Here is a 16,752-nt window from a genome sequence, read left to right as displayed (position 1 = left end):
AGATCAGACCATTACCATGGCAAGCCCTCTGCTGGCCAGCTGGGGAACGACAACTTTCAATCTCACAAGTGAGTTAACAAAATGGCTGACATGTTCAATGTTACATGATCACTAGGGATTATAAACTCTTCATTGATATAATGGGGTTTTTCAGGAAAGTGAGAAGGACAGATCATCCTGTCTTTTTGTGAGAATCCATTCATAAAATTGTCACTAACAAATGTAAAATCTTACTAAAATGTATAATACATTATAATCTGAATTATTTATATCGCAGGCTCTTTAAATAGGTTTGTATTCTCCCTATCACCTTTGGTTTGCCTGTGAAGTTTCAAATGAGCCATTTTTTTTGTCCACCATCATTAAAGCCACACCATCAGAGCACTTGAGATGTTGTCTGTAGTGGCTCACAGACATGACCAGGCTCGCACAGCAACAACAAGAGACACGCTACAGACCCACACTGGCGCCAGTGTCTGTGAGGAAGTTTGTTCAGTCTGTTGTTGCTCTGGCTCCTCCTCCTCCTCCGTCTAACCCCTCCCCCCTCGGCCCGGTTCTCTGTCGGCCGTGGTCGAATCGAACACCCCTCCCTCTCCATGCTAATGGTCCCTGCTCCAAACCGTCGCCTGTGTGCGGTTGTTTCCTCCACGCTGCTGCAGTTCGGCTACACCGGTCTGAGGTGCTGCTGCAGCGGGAACCACACACACACCGACCCGGCCTGTCCTGGAGAGGTGGATACCTACCTTACCGCCTCCTGCCTGTGGACAGACCGAGAGGAAGAACTTGGGGTTAGATCGCGACGGCGGATCGACTGCTCTGCGTCTGTGAACCAGCCTCCCCCTTTCTTCCTCCCGCCGCCACCACCGACGCTGACGTACGTCCGTTGTGCACTTTTTGAGTACGAAAGGAGGAGGAGTCTGTCTGTGAGCCGAAGGGGAGACCAACCGCCGTGGATGCATCACTACACCGTTGTTGTCGGGGACCAGCTCACTAGTTTTCCCGGTGTTTCCGATCCGGTGGATTTGCTGCAGCGCTGATTCCACATCCCGACCACGGCGGATCGCAGCTCAGCAGCGGGGTGTGCAGCAGCAGGAGCCCGGTGGTCACAGCCGGATAACCGCGGGAACATCGCTCGGCGAGGCGGTAAGTCTTGGTACTGCAGCTAGCATGATTGCTTTGTAGCTTTGACTTGCCATTGTATGCAACCTGAATAGAAAATATACTTTTTGCAATCTTGGCTCATGCATATGAACATGTAGCTATGAATTATTCAAAAGTGTCTTTCCCTCTGTCTTTGGTTCATGTGTGTACAGTTAGCCCCCACTGGCTGAGATTGTAGCAGAAAGCGATGTTAGCTAGCACTTGCGATGTTAGCTTAACGGCTACTGCACAAGTGAATAAAAAGATAATAAATATGTAATATTTATGTTTTATTCCCCTTCTACCTGGACAAAGACTTTAACGAAGCAGATCTGCCATCTCTCTTTAAATTTAACTTTAGTGGAATTGTTTCGCGAGTGTCGCGATTACGTAAATTGGTCTTGTAGAAATGTCTGGATTGCATATTTGGTATACGATCCTATTGATATTACACTATAAATCCTATTTAAGTGTTTTTTTCATATTACGCTGGTATGGTGCCCTTTGATTTTTTTTGTCTAATGCTAATAATAAAACAACTCACAAATAAGCTGCTATTTAGACGTGACACCACGTTGTTATATTGTGGTTGACAAATGCTCACACACAAATTCATACACGATCCATTTGCACTTAAAGAGAAATCTACCTCAGTCCCTTTTCTGTTCAGGTGTGAGAAACCCTCACACCACTCATGTTGGCTGCAGTCTGACCTAAGTAATCAAATACTTTCTTCATGTTAATCACTCACTTCCTCGTATAGCGACTTGTCAAGCAGGTTTGGTTTTTGGATTTATTTGTTCTTCGCTAAAGTTTCTGAAGTGGCCCAACCGTACCATGTGGATGAAGCAGCCATGTTGTGTTGTGCACACCCAGCCTACTGCAGAGGTGTCAGATTGGGGGATGGGCAGGAAGGAAGACAGATTATGATAAGATGTAGTTTTCACTGAGAAAATATGAAAAGTAGTTTGTGTGGGAAATACTACATTTGTTTTATTACTTAATAATCATCCTTAAGTGAGCTTTATAAAATACTTTTGATTCGTTTAAATACTTCTGTGATTTGAAGCAAATTACAAGAGGGAGTGTTTCTTAAATGAAAATCATCATTTAGTGGGGGCCGTAATGGCAAAGAAGACAAAAATGGTCAATAGTGATAAAGAATCTGCTGAATTCACTTCAATGCAGCTTAAACCCCCCTCTTGGTATAAAGTGGTACAACCCAGTAATTTTCCATGCGCCACCCTGCCCTAGGATGTGGGTGTGGCCTAATGTCAGTGGTAATACAATAGTTCAGTTGTTTTTGACCCTGTCCTGTGGGTTTCTGAAAGAAGGAAAAAATCTTGATCCTATTTGATTTAGGTAAATTGCCGTACAGTTAACTGATCATTGTTTGTTCTTTCAACCTGAGAGGGATCATTCAGCCACATCTTGGGGATCTCAGGCAGGGTGCAGAAACTGAACATTTTGAGTTTATTTATGATGTTTTAAAAAGTTGACTTTATATAGTCCATACAAAAGTCAGGTGTTTGCATTTACCTCCTGGATTATGGTTCAGCCCTTTTTACAGCTTCCCCTCCCCCCTTCCCCCAGTGGGAGCGCTCATGTTGTGCTCTTGTAATTCATTACAGTGTGTTCTTTTCTCTGCTGAAGAGGAAGCGGCCTTGAGAGGCTCCACCCACATTTTTCTAGAAGCATACGTGTAGATGTTAGGATTTGTTTTCTCATTGGCTGAAGCTCTCACCAAGGACAATTGTTGAGAACATTCTATTTACTCTTCACCTTAAACAACAATTTGCAGAGCTAGGCTCTTCTAGTTGATAAATGAAGTAGAAGTAGGACATATTTGGGTTCTCTTTGGCAATAATTTAAAAGCAAGACCTTCACATGTCCTCCACATGGAGAACAATGACAGTGCATGTGCTTGTTAGTGGAATTATCTCAATCCTGCTTTAAACAGGTTTGTTGCAGAGCTTTTGTCAGTGCGGTGCAAAGAGTTGATCCATGACCCCCAACGGGTTCATTAAAAGTAAAAAGTGTGTTTATTCAGCTATACATGCTAATGGTGAATTCTACCACAAAGCTGAGATGCTTGTGACTGTTTGGGGTTCAGGAAGGATTGTTAAAAGGGAAAGGGCAATGCTCATCATTTCAGCTGCATCTTTGTCACATTTGTATTGTATGTTGGAGAACATATGGTTATCCTGCCAGATGTTTTGTAACTGTAATTTATATGATAAGAAATTGTCACACACCATGGCTGAGTGAGGAACCAGCCACTTGATAAAACGGCTACAATATGCACACACTTAAGGGAATCTATGAACATGGTCTCTGATCCGCCAACGCAGCTTTTCATTGTTTCCCACACACGTAACAAATATGATGCAATTCAAACACTATTGATTAAAATGTTTAATATGGTTCTGACCATATAACGTGGAGCAAGATACAAGCCGCAATTTGTTGGTGTCGGATCTTATCTTATTTGCAGGATTTTCCGTTGTTTTATTGCCATTTTACAAACACTAGATGTTAATCAGTTAAGGGGTGATAGCTCGTTCCAATTCTCTTTTTTATTGTAGAAAGGTCGTTTTTTCTCTCCTGAAATTTGTCTTTTATTGCTAAGTTTTTCCAAGAATGCCAAGTCGACAAGAACCAGTTTCAACCAGTTTCAACCAGTTCCAGCCGGTTCCTTTGCATCGCGCTGAACATGAGACAGATAAGAAATAAGAATTCGGTTCACTCTCAATATGGCCTTGTTTGTTATTCATCATTTATAATTTGTCATGCTGATAATTAGTCAATCATTAAAAAGGTGTTTTTCATTCTGTACATGGGCCTATATATAAGGCAGGCCCCAGTATATTGAGACAGTCTTGTTACACAGATTTTATCCTGATATTTGATTTAATTGGACTACAGTACAGTCTTCAAAATGTGTTTTCTCAGAAATGTTCTAAGCCACTCTAAAGTACAACGATTTTCCAGTGTTTGTACTTTTAGTGAGAGGTTTGGACAACAGCAGATATACATGCAGGCGTGCACACATGTACACCTCCAGTTCTCCAACCACTCTCATTGCCTAATGCAGAATGCTTCTGTGTGTCTGTTGCGTTAATTTAATCATGCCAGGCCACTGCTTGAATTTTTAGGGGCCACCAAGCCTATCCACTCTTTCAGACATTTACCGTTATGAAAACATGATTGTGATTTAATATGTTGATTGTATGTCAGATTCTGTGCCAAATTGATGGCAGCAGTCTAACAAAGTTTGATCTTGTAACATTTCTGTTCAACATGACATCAACATTTTTTTAATAGATTAATGTGAAGACCACAGCAGATGATGCAGAAAAATATAATGCATGTCTTTCTGTTGGCTTTACTAGGAACACTGTTTCATAAAACAGTTGTTTTTTTTACAAAGGAATCAATCATGTTTCATAAACTTGGCTCTTATCACAGCAAACTCTTCTATGTGTGTGACACTGTATTTTCACAGGGCGATGTTTGTTTTCCTTTTAATTGTTTTGGTCATTTTTGCATCTGTCACATTTTAGAAGCATTATCGAAGATGACAGAACAAGGATATGCACTGCCTTAAGCCTGGTTTATTCTACCACGTAGGATCAATGAAGAGGCTAGCAGCCTACGCTGTTGTGATATTCGTGCACAGATGTGTTTGTGTTAATGATGTTTTCGTCTCATTGAGGTTTTAGTGTCATTTATCTATACATTGATTTGGCTTTATAGAACCACCTTTGCTTTCTTTAGTGTGTAGATACCTGGTTGTGTCAGTCCCTGTTTGGGATGGTGGTCTTCTCAAGGGTTGGGAATGTTTGAAACAAACGAAAAGAAAGGCGTTCAAATGGCCACACTTGAAGACATGGCAAAAATCCAGTCGTTAATGGCTCTTCCATGTTGCATCGCTCTGCTCACCTGATCTCTTTCCATTGCGGCTTTCCGAGACCTTTGTTGTATTTACGCGTATTGTTCACATGTGGATAAACATTCCTTACACCCTTCCTTCTCAAAGGTTTAGGGCTGCTCTTAATTTAACCCATAAAAAGCATCAGAAGTAGGTACAGTTTGTGACCAATAAAACAAGATACTTGTCATATCAGATTTGGTTGCTCAATACAAATATTAAACTATATTTTTCATAGGCACTATCAAGCAATACTTGTACAGTCCAATTTTTGGGAATGGGGTTCAACAGGACATTCGGTGGTGACATTAAAGATCTAAATATGAAACAGACTGTATCATATTATGTTTCTGTTGGTTAGAAATTCACTACTTTTGAGCAAAAGGAAGAAGATGAATTTATCTTTGAGACAGACTGGGCAAGGCCTTTCTCCTTCAGGCAGCTGCCTCTGTTTGCCCATGAAACATCGAATTGATGTAGGGTCTAGGCTGTATTGTACACAAGTGAATAACACCATTGCTAGCAAATGTACTCGTGTGTCTGTGTCTCTATGTAATTTTTCTGCCAAACACTTGTTTTTGCCACTGTATCTAGCTTAAAGATCATATGTACAACCACTGATCTCATTTAGGCCACAGACCTAGCTTTATGTGATTGTCTGGACAATGAGAGACATGCTACCGAACTTTGATATGTAACACAATATTAGATTTCACACAACTGAAACATAGAATTTGCCTCTACTATACTTTGAAAATATTTTTGTAAAATCAAAGTAAATAAAGTTATAAATAAAAAACAGAGAAATGCACAGGCCACAGAGTCAAACAGTACAACTGAATGTATGAACAGTTTCCTGAAACTAATGAAATGGTCCCACTCCTCAGACTTAGATTTTTAACCCTTTCGAAAACAAGTCACGTAACAGACAGAGTGTGTGTGGAGCCACAACACAGCAGACATGAGGCGGTGTTAAGACCTTGAGCATCCCGTTCATGTCTGGGTGGTCGTGCAGCGGTACGGAGGCACCGGGCCTCAGCAGGAACCCCCCCCCCCCCATGCTGAGCACCTCCGTCTCGCAGATGTGCATGTAGGTGACCGCGGGGCTCTGGAGCCCCGCAGCCCCGGAGCTGTGCTTGCTTTTCCGGGGAGCGATTTTCAGGTCCGCCGCCTGCACCGCGGTCACCAGCGAGATGAGCTCGTTGTGTGTGACCGCCACGCCGAAGACCTGAGGCCCCTGTAGGTGATGCAGGCCTGCTTCGCTATCTTTTGGATCAGCAGAGTTTCGTTGTCCCGCGGCATTCTGGCTGCGGGTGAGGTTAGCAGCCCGGTGTCCTACTCTCGTTCACACGTTATAATCATGCACGTTGCGATTAGGAAATCGCGTTTTATCATATCGCTATTTTATCGCAAATGCAATTAATCATTCAGCCCTAATGGGAAGTAGGGTTGCAACAGTTGACATATAATTGGTCAACTGTGTGTAGGGTTCAGGCATACACCGATTACATTACTTGCCCGCCAGCCCTACTGTCTATTCCATTTATAGGTCTAAAACCCATTTTGCTAATACTCATGAATTATTGGTAGTGCCCACATTCTAGGGTTGCTCGATTATGGAAAAAATCATAATCACGATTATTTTGGACAATATCAAAATCACGATTATTAATGTGCCCTTATTCTGAAGTCTATGCTTTATTCTTTAAATGACTGTAACCGGAAGTACCATTCACTTCCGGTTCCGGTAAACACCGATGACGGCTGCGTGTCTTATTCCTCCGTGAAACCAGGATATCGGTGCCCGGTTATTCAAACCCTTAATGATGGCAACCCTAACACTCTCCAAACAAAACACTTAGTAACTGAGAAATTTCCTCTCATTATTAAATGTCCCTATCTGCCCCCCCATTACAAGCAGACAGACAGAGAGAGAAAGAGAGGGGTGGGGGATGGCTATGAGGACCATCATCATTTACCCCTGAACCCCGACATTGAACAGGTTCCATACAACAACAAGCGGTGAATCGCGGGCTGACCCGCGCGGGTCCGGTGTGAACAGCCTGGCGGCTGCCGCTGGAGAATGGACGCGGCGTGGCCGCTACATTGTGTGGTGCTGCTGCTCGTCGGATTCTTAGAACTTTTTCGACCCTTTTTGTCAGTCACACGGGGGCTGCCCTCCCTCTGCCATTTTCCACTCGCACTGTTTTTTAAACACCGCTGGTCACCGCACATACAACTCGCCTCCTTCACTTCACAGCTGCTTGAGAGTGAGTGCCAGTCAGCTGGGCCGCGCTGAATGCTTTGGGGGAAGGACTGAACTGCAGATGAGCGTCTCTTTCGAAAAAAATGCCAAATAATCGTTTCAACTCGATTATAGTAGTTTGGAAATCGTTTGACCCCATAATCGTAATCACGATTAAATTTCGATTAATTGAGCAGCCCTACCACATTCAATAGTTCCTTCTCTTTGCAACAGCAGAGCATAACCTTATCACAGAATGGGGGAGTTGACCAAAACCAAGTTAAACTTTGTTTAATGAATGTGGCAGAATCAGAATACATGCTCTCATTAGCACCCAAAGGATTGGGTAAACAGTGCAGGTGGTATTGTGAGTCCTGCCTCTCTCCCATGCATGCTACTGTGACACTGTGCAGTTCCATTCACTGCCATGAAGGCTAGCAGTAGCACCAGAACTTCATGCGAGCTGCAACAGGAAGCCAGCGTGCTAAAAAGGGCTGCAACTAACGACTATTCTGATAGTTGATTAATCTATCGATTATTGAAACATTTAATCGACTAATCGGATTATGAATGACACAAATTCTCAATTGCCCTTATTTAGCCGACAGCTTTTAAATTTAGCTAAGGTTGTTCGCGGCATGTGATGACTGAAAATAAAGACAATAAAGAAAAAGTTTTTGTCCATTTAAAACCAAGGACAGGCTAAGTGCCATGTTTTTGTCACTACTGCACATGTGCGACTTTCAGACATAGGAAGGGCTACTTCCATCAGCACCTCCAGTAAATCAACGTTTAGTTCAGCTACACGGCACAAAAACATGCGCTATGACGTAACAAACGAATCATCGACGATTCAATTTGTCGGCGACTATTTTGTCATTAGTTTTTGTATACTACGTCGATAAATCGTTGCACCCCTAATGCTAAATAGGAAAGGTTTGGGAAAAATGAACGGGCGCCATTATTCTGTACCAGTTCCAAATGGTACGTCCTGTGTCATATGCAAGGACGGAGTTGGATTGGTCAAGGCAGGAGCTATCACCATTCCCCATTCTCTTGCAAGAAAGGGAAATTGCCAGTTATTTGTGGGTCTAGAGATTCTACGGTCATCTCCAGTTCTGATCAGCAGTGATGTAAACATGACACACAGGTAGACACGCTAGTTTTGTCTTTTCTTGCACAATGCTATGATATGCATCATGGTAAAAAGCAGGAGTTGTGTCACCTACTTTCCTTACCAATGCATCATTGGCTACTTTGAGTTGCTGCACTTACTGCAACTTGACTGTCCTCATAGCTACCTTTTTAGCTTCATCACTGGTCCGCAATGTTTGCTGGGATCATTTGATCCAAGAAGGACTGAACCCCTCCTTGCTCAGGAATGGAAGTACTCATATGTCGGTCACCTTTGAAGGTGCCCTCAAAGTTGGAAAGCCTTGTCTTGCTACTGTGAAACAATCTGGCATTAAGTGCAGCCTTCTAAAGGTGCGGCCCCTGAATTGAGACATAGTTTTTGTTCTCTTAGCCATATAGTCAAGCAATGCTTGAACATTGTGGACTTGATCATTGTTGTAAGAGATTTAAGTACAAGATATAAAAATAAATATCTCGTAACATAGTCTACCCCCGTTTTCTTCTGTTTCTATCCATGTTTTTTTCATAATGAGGACAGATTATATAGCAAACATTGTTGTTTTTGTTTATCCATGCAAGGCAACTATTGTAAGCTAGCAAATTACAGATATTATTTCTGATACTAAGCTAACACGTTTAACTGTATAGTGATGTTTTCATTTGAAAAAAGTTTATTAGACGTGACGACAACGCTTCTATCCTACTAATAAGCAAGAGAAGAAAATCCCAAATCTTTCGTCCCTTGCCGTCAACTTGAAAATTATATATCGCAAACAGGGATGATTGACAAGTTTATGTCGTTTCAAGAGACAGTATCAAGGATCCGCAAAATCACAGTATTGCTTAAGACCTTGATTTTATATTGCTTGCTCCCCCACCTTAGTACTTGGATATTCAGGTATGTTCATGTGTCGCAGATGATTAATTGTGATATTTCATAGTATTATTTCAGCCCTAAGCAGTAATATTAACGAGTAGAGCAAACAAATGGCGTGTGTATGCGTTCCAGAAACCCTTATACACTAAATGGGAGAGATGGCCTTGCCTCCAGATCTCCATATTTCTCCAACCCACAGACTGCAATATAGATATTGGATTTTATTTTCTGTGATGTCCAAAATGTGCATTACTTTTATAGAGAATGGAAATGGTAGCAGAATTGTAACCTGAGCTGAAAGTCTTAATTAATATTCAACAAGTGTTGCAGATCAAATAAATCTGCCTCAGATCCAAAAATATGTTACCCTTTGAAGATCAAAAGAATCACGCAGGCAAAGGCAGCCGTGTTCCTGTTAAAAGGGATCCTGTCTGCTCTTACTGCGTACTGCAGCAGCCATTTTGAGCTAGAGCATTCACTGCAAGCAATGCATCAGAGAGAAAAGAGTGGGGGAGGGGAATTTGTGTGGTAGGCTAGCTTGTTGACTAATTTAAATCATTAATTTAAGGAAATGTTTTGCCATTTGTTATGACTGTTTTCTAACAGAAAATGAAGTGCATTTTGCTCATCATAGAAAGTCTCTACTCTACCCAAATGTCTGTTGTAGGTAGTGAGGGAGAAGGCAGCTTGTAGCATTGGATTTAAATTTCCAGGATAAATGTGATGTCTGTCTTGTCTGGATTTTTATGTAATAAACTTCAAAGTTATGTGCCACAAACAGAGAGAAAACCATAGATGAGGAACTGCAACAGAGACAGAGATAAAATTTTGTCAAATTGCTCGAGGAGCATGAGCTCCTTTTCGTGACCAGGGGTGGAATATGCATCAATATAAGAGAACAAGAATAATCAATAATGTTTACCTGCGCAACAAAGACTAATTTAGTTTGGAACGTCTAGCTACAGAGCTTGAATTGCTTGCAACGTCTAGCTCCCTCCCTTGTTGGTGAGAACACCTTTCTACTGCAATGGTTTAATCCATGCTTGGCTGTAAAACTCAGTCTGGAACAGCCTGCTGGTGTGGGGGAGGGGTTGTTGGCGCTCTGTGTCAGGCTGTGGACTTAGATCTGACAGTTTGGTGCTAGCTATAGCTCATGCAATACTTTTTGTGGACCACAGAATATTCGGGAATGGCTTCTAGGATGTTAGTTTTACCTGACAAGCAGCAAATGTATACAAATAAATTCAGTTCTGAAATTGACCAAAGGTGTTTTCTTACTATAATTTCATAGAACATGGCTAGATGTTTTTTCTGTAATGTGTTTGCCAGTATTCATTAGTTAATGACAAATTTTTGAAGCCACGTAACGAGCCTTGCCGTGTGCTTGCTTTCTTCACAGGGAAACACTTGGTTGCGTCCCCTACCCAACCCCTCCCCCCCCTATTTTTCTTCTCCGTTTTCCTTCTACTCAGCCTTTGCTAGTCTCCACTCATGTAAAGGAAAGACAAAACGAATCACGCTTACAGCGTCTAAGGAATGGTAGGCTAAGAAGCACTGCTTTTAGACCATTGCTGATCAGTATTAAAATATGTTTTGACAATAACTTTTGTTTGCTAATTTAATATGAAGATGAAATGCCCCCACCTGACTGTGTGGAAAATGTGACACAAACAGACATATATTAACAAATGTCAGGGGGAAGATCAATTATCAGCTGTAGCTTATAATAACACAAAGTCTTGGATCTATGCAGGTCCTTAGTTGTCAGATAGCAGCAAACTGATGGAGTCTGGTCTTAAGGAGAAAGCATAAAAAGGACTGCAGTAGGTTAAATTGTATGGTGTGTGTCATCCAAGTTTTTTCTTTAGGCCACGGGTTCAGTTAATATCAAGTGCACAGCTCACATGATTAATGTTTTTCCAGTTAGTTCATTGAATTTGTTTACATGTCTCTTAATTGTTCAAAGATGATTAATGGAGCTATGGTACAGATTCAGTCTGCTTGTATTATTGCACAAATTCTGAAATTTTTTGAATATCAAGGATGTTTTATCCCAGTTAATACTTCTGTAGAATTACTTTTCACTTGGCACTATCAACATTTTTTATTTACTTGAGCGAACGTCTCCTTTTCACAATTTTGAATCCCTTTTATATACAATCGTGATATAATTAATATACAATTACCACACTCTATCTGTCAATTTATCTATTTCATAGTTTTAGATTAGTCTATGCTTGTGGGGTTTCACATTTGACTGAATAGTTGAATAATAGTTTTGATATCTCTTACCATGTTCAAGGTCAAAAGAAACTGAATCCCCTCCTTGAATGTAAAGGGCGATAGACAGGGTACCCTCTTCTGCTGGTTGTCAGTTGCACAGAGATAATCTATAACTGATAGATTTACATATCCACACATTCCGGCGCAATTCAGAGTTTTCAGTCCATCTATTGACAATGGAGCTCAGAGAGAGAAGTGCAACAAAACAAAAGAGGTGAAGATCATGCAAACTGAAGGTCTGATGTGGCTAAATCTAAAAGACGCTCATCAAGCATCTCCCTTAACATTTAAACTCATAGCTGGATTTGGAAAAAAATAAATTAGAATCTCATTACATATCGAATACATAACGAATCAAGACAGGCCATGCATATTCACCGATCTGATCAGTGTAAACGGAGATGAAACTGACATAATAATGTTTGTGAGAAACAGCCTGTAGAATTAAGACAATGTACAATTAAGCAGGGCAGTCTTACTAATAGGGATTCTGTGTTCAAAATAGGAAAAAATAAATAGCCTTTTAGCAACTGACAACGTGAAACTGACGATGTTTGGGTCATCCCTTTACAAACACTTAAAATAGAGTCACGGTCGGATAGGTGTGACACCCACATAAGCGACCTGCTTTAGAAGCATTGTGTAAAATGTGTTTTTATTTCCATCAGCTAAAAATATGGTGGGTCCATTCTCCTTTTTGAGAATTATGCCCATTGAAGTTATTTTCACAAATGTGGTGCTGCCGTCACATGACAGGATGGTGTAGGAGATGTAGCACTCTCTACAGTCTCAGTGTGACTGCAAACAGACAACCAGGTGGCCATTTTGAGTTTCAGTGGATCCAGAGGCAGGCAGAGAGGGTGGGGGAGGAAAGACTGCGCACAGTGCGCCGTAAGGTTGGAGTGCGGGCTCTGCTCTCACAGGCTGACATCTTGTCTATCTCTGTGTTTAGCATCCATAGAAAATGTCTCATAACTGATAACTGTTCATTTTTAGTGAATAGGTAATATTGACCAACAGCTTCCTCGGTCTGACGAAGTGTCGGGCGTATAGGTCAAAGTATTTTAGAAAGCCTAAAGGAGGAAAGGAATGTGGATTTAAATTCCTAAGACATGACGCAGTATAGATCTTATTGTGGGGGACATTTTTGTTAACTATTCTGTTACAAGCTCAGGATGTTGCTGAACAGTGAACACAAGACCTCAGTGAAATCCTGAACCAGGACTAAGGTGAGAGAGATTAAGTCCTTTAAAAAAAATGTGCTGCGGTAGAAGATTGCTTTTGTTCAGTTGTCCCTCAAGATTCCCGCACATGTATGGAGCATCTGCAGTCACTCGGTACTTGTTTTTTTCTGAAGTAGGCGGAGTTTGTTATAGGATCTGCTCATGCCTGTGCTCAGCATGCTTCTCGCAGCAGCGCTGGTGGCCATTTTGTGTTTCTGCAGTACCAGAAAGGGGGGGATGGGCAGACAAGGTTTTATTTGTTCTTACAACAGGGGTTTTGATGAAGACAGGTAAAGTTTTAGAGTAAAAGTTAAATGTCACAAATCACATTTCCTGTCTACTACTACCTGTGCTATTTATCTGTTGGTTTTTAATCTCAACTAGTCAAATCAGGAAACTGCTTTCATATGACAATAAAATATCAATTTTGGTGCAATCATTAAAAGGAAGAAATTGGAGTTGGATATTTTTTAGCTTGTAAGTGGGTGTTCTTTGTTCCTCTTCTGTAAAAAAAAAAAAACACCCCCCTGCCGGAATGGTTCAGTCTGTTGAACAGCAGCCCTCCCTGCTGTGGGAGAGGCTGGGTGGATAGAGGCTGCTGACTGTGACAGCCTGTGCTCTAATTTCTTGATTTGCGCAGCTAGCATGGGACTGTGACTTCTTGCATTTTATGAAGACTGCTTAATACAAACAAATGCCTCATGTAGTTTTGTTTAACCTATCTATCAGTCTCCAATGTGGTAATTTTAGTTAATTGTGAAAATCTGTTATATTTGTGTTTCTGAGAAAAGTTCTTATTTGGCTTATACTGACTAATACTAAGAAAAACATCAAAGCACCCACACCGAAAAAACTACTTAACAGTAGCATTTTACGTGAAAACCCAAAAAAATGTAACTTTTTGTACTCTTTTGTTAAATCTGTATCTGCGTTTCACTGTTACAATACATTTGGTACTTTAGGCCTTTTCTTTTTAATGCTCCCACACCCACTACCTCACCTCGTCATAATGGTTCAGTCCATGCTTGACTAGGAGAGGCTGTTCCAGAGAGTGAAAGAGGGCGACAATGTGTGTGTGTGTCTCTCTGTGTGTGTGTGTATGTGTGAGAGAGAGGGAGAAGGAGAGGGAGATGGGGGAGGGGGGGGTGCAGCTGTTTCTAGGTTGAGTGTGCTGTGGGTATGCAGTTTAGCGCTGGCTAAACGCTGCTAGCTAGGCACTGACTACAGTTCATGTTGTGCTGATTTGTTTTTTAAAGTGGTTTTACTTGATGTGTGTCTTGCTGGTTGTTATGGGATAGAACAAATAATTAGATAGTTAAAGTATTGGGTTTGTCATTGTTGCCACAGAAGGGTGTTTATGGAGGCATCGTTGTTTAAACAAGGATATCCTGGTTTTTAGTTGTATGGAACCATGTTACAGTGGCTCACTTCCCTAAACCTTTGACCTTCTCTGGCTTGTTAGCCACGTGGTCAATTGATAAGCTGAACAGATCGGTTATCTTCCATCTTAGAGATGGTCAGAGTCTCGTTCATCTTCTTGTCAAACGTAAACTTTTTTATCATTTATCAGAGGTTTTCCATCGTAATTATTTTACGTTAAGTTTCTTTTTCTGTCATCAATTTACTCCTGTTAATACAAGCTGTGCAGGAGTGGGAGACAGAGCTGCTTGGAACCTTACGGAAAACTGTCGATTAGATTTCAAGACATAATATTCTTCTTACTCAGAAAGTCAAAACTAAACTTTATCTTGTGTTATGTTTTGAAAGTGGTAACTTAACTTGACTTGGTAAATTATACAAGAAGAACCAAGGATGTGCAGCGGGACGAGCTGCGCAGGATAAAAGAGGATTGTGTTTTTATGCTGTGGAACATTAGAATTAAGCTGTAAAACCAACGGTGCCATCAATTCTCCTTAGTTCTGCTGAGAGATAGTAACTTACCATACCCTTGTCCAAAAAACACCACAGTGGCCAGATAGGGATCCTTATTAGCATTTCCACAGTCTAGAGACAGTATGATTGAGTTCATCCAGGTCTAGTGACAAAGCATTAATTTAACCTATTAATTTCAAAAAAAAATTATTCTGCACTTCACATAACCTTCGTCGAATGGGATAAATATGAGAGATCATATTACAGCCTGAGGTTGGTCTTCTGCAGTCCACACTGGTCAAGTCATTAGAGGGATAATAGCAGGCTGAGGCTAACCAAGTACTGATTTTAGTGCTCGTAGTTCCTCGGGTAACCATGTATGTAGTACAGATCAAATCTGTCAAAGATTGAGCAGAAAGAGCAAGAGGAGATAGTGTCATCTCTAGTGAAGTGGTTAATTTAAAGCTATTTTGGGGTTTCAAGGCGCATCTTTTTTGACTATGCAGAAAATAAACTTTCAATCTTGCACGACCGGGAAAACTGTATTGAAACAATTACATTGAAACAATACAAATATAGTTCAACATTTGTAGCTGAGTTTCTTGAGAATCTTTGCACCAAAAATGCACTGTTAAAATGTTTTGTGTTACAGTGTCCTTGACCTTTTTTTATCAGTCAGAAAACTTTGTTTGCTTATGGTGTTATGTAGAAAGGACAACCCCCCTTCATCCTTAGTCAGAATGGTTTAGTCCTGGCTGGCTGTAGATTTCCATACTGTGGACTAGTTTGTGCTAGAGTTGGGGGAAGGGTGTTGCCTAGCAACAGCCTGTGCAGTGTACTTCCCCTCTGCTAGCTAGGGTAGGTATTGACATCACCACGCTGTGCTTGAGAATGTTGTAGACCGAAACATTGATTTGTGTGTATTTGTTATCCCTGCAAGTTTTCATGCACTTGATAGATGTTATCAGACAGAAAATTAAAAACAAATTGAACAAATATCTTTTTACATTTTTCATACTATGCTTTACAGCACACTGCTTTGTCAGGAGTTAAAGTATTCTTTTAGAAGGTTTAATTATAGATTATAGGCCCAGGTAGGCTAGACACACTTTTATAGAGCATACCTCTGCAAGAAACCAGATGGATTAGTCCGAATGGAGCCCCTCCTCCTTTCTTTTATGTTCTCCTGCTGGTCTTTCAGCTTTCTCGGCTCCCACAATCAACAAATACGTGGAAGGCCCAAACCCACACATCCTGCTAAAGGTCACCATTGCTTCTTTTCCAAGCATGTTTCACATTTCTATCTCTCTTGACATCTGTGTAAGCTTCACTCTTTTCTCAAGGTTAGCTTTTGATACATGAGGAGGGTGTTAGGCTAGTTGAAGAAAGCTGAGGTTTGGTTTATATTTGGAATGGTTTGGTTTGTCTTTTTCTTTTCAATAAAAAACACCCCTGTCAGGGAGTTTGCCGACAATTCTCAGAAACTAACTCCACCATGTCCCAAGAGACTTTCTGTCCCCTGCATGATGTCAGGAGGAACCATGCTTTTTCAAACATCACTGTAACTTTTGGCATTCACATCGGGATCAATAACTGAAGTCATTGCTTCGAGTGTATATGCACACAGGAAACTCTATATGTATATATTTATAGCAATGTCAACACATTTGGATTGGTGCGATATTCGCTCTGCTTTTGAGTCTCACAAATATTCTCCCGGTATAAATTATTTCTAGCACGTGCGATCATAAATTTGGCCATTCATTCTCTTATTTGTCTCATTTAATCCTTATGTAGTTCTGTTGGGCTGCATATTAAATCCACAAAATTGCACTCATTCAGATAGACGCACTTTTGCTACCCCAGTTCTTTAATGGGGTGTCATAGTGGTAGGTTTATTGTGTGAGTGTTAGATGTCAGTGCATTGTGGCGGAAATCTTTGACGAAGATGCAGGAAACCTCATCACTTGTGACATGGACAAACTGAAGAAAACACCTGCAGTTTTCACAAAACAACACATCAGAGCTACAATTCACCTTTTTAAAA

The 16,752-nt window shown here is 41.0% G+C and overlaps 1 protein-coding gene across 2 annotated transcripts in view; it reads left to right on the top strand.

Moving 5' to 3' along the window:
• The first annotated feature begins 602 nt into the window (after window positions 1-602).
• atf7ip (activating transcription factor 7 interacting protein) overlaps window positions 603-16,752 on the top strand; it is a 28,676-nt gene continuing 12,526 nt past the window's right edge. For both annotated transcript variants that reach the window (XM_061088842.1, XM_061088834.1), the window contains exon 1: window positions 603-1,143. The gene's annotated coding sequence lies outside the window, so the exon portion shown is untranslated. The remainder of the gene's footprint in view (window positions 1,144-16,752) is intronic.

Source organism: Limanda limanda, chromosome 2, assembly GCF_963576545.1.
Source record: "Limanda limanda chromosome 2, fLimLim1.1, whole genome shotgun sequence".
NCBI lineage: Eukaryota > Metazoa > Chordata > Actinopteri > Pleuronectiformes > Pleuronectidae > Limanda > Limanda limanda.
The sequence above is the reverse complement of the archived record's forward strand: the minus strand, read 5'-3'. Positions and strand labels throughout refer to the sequence as shown.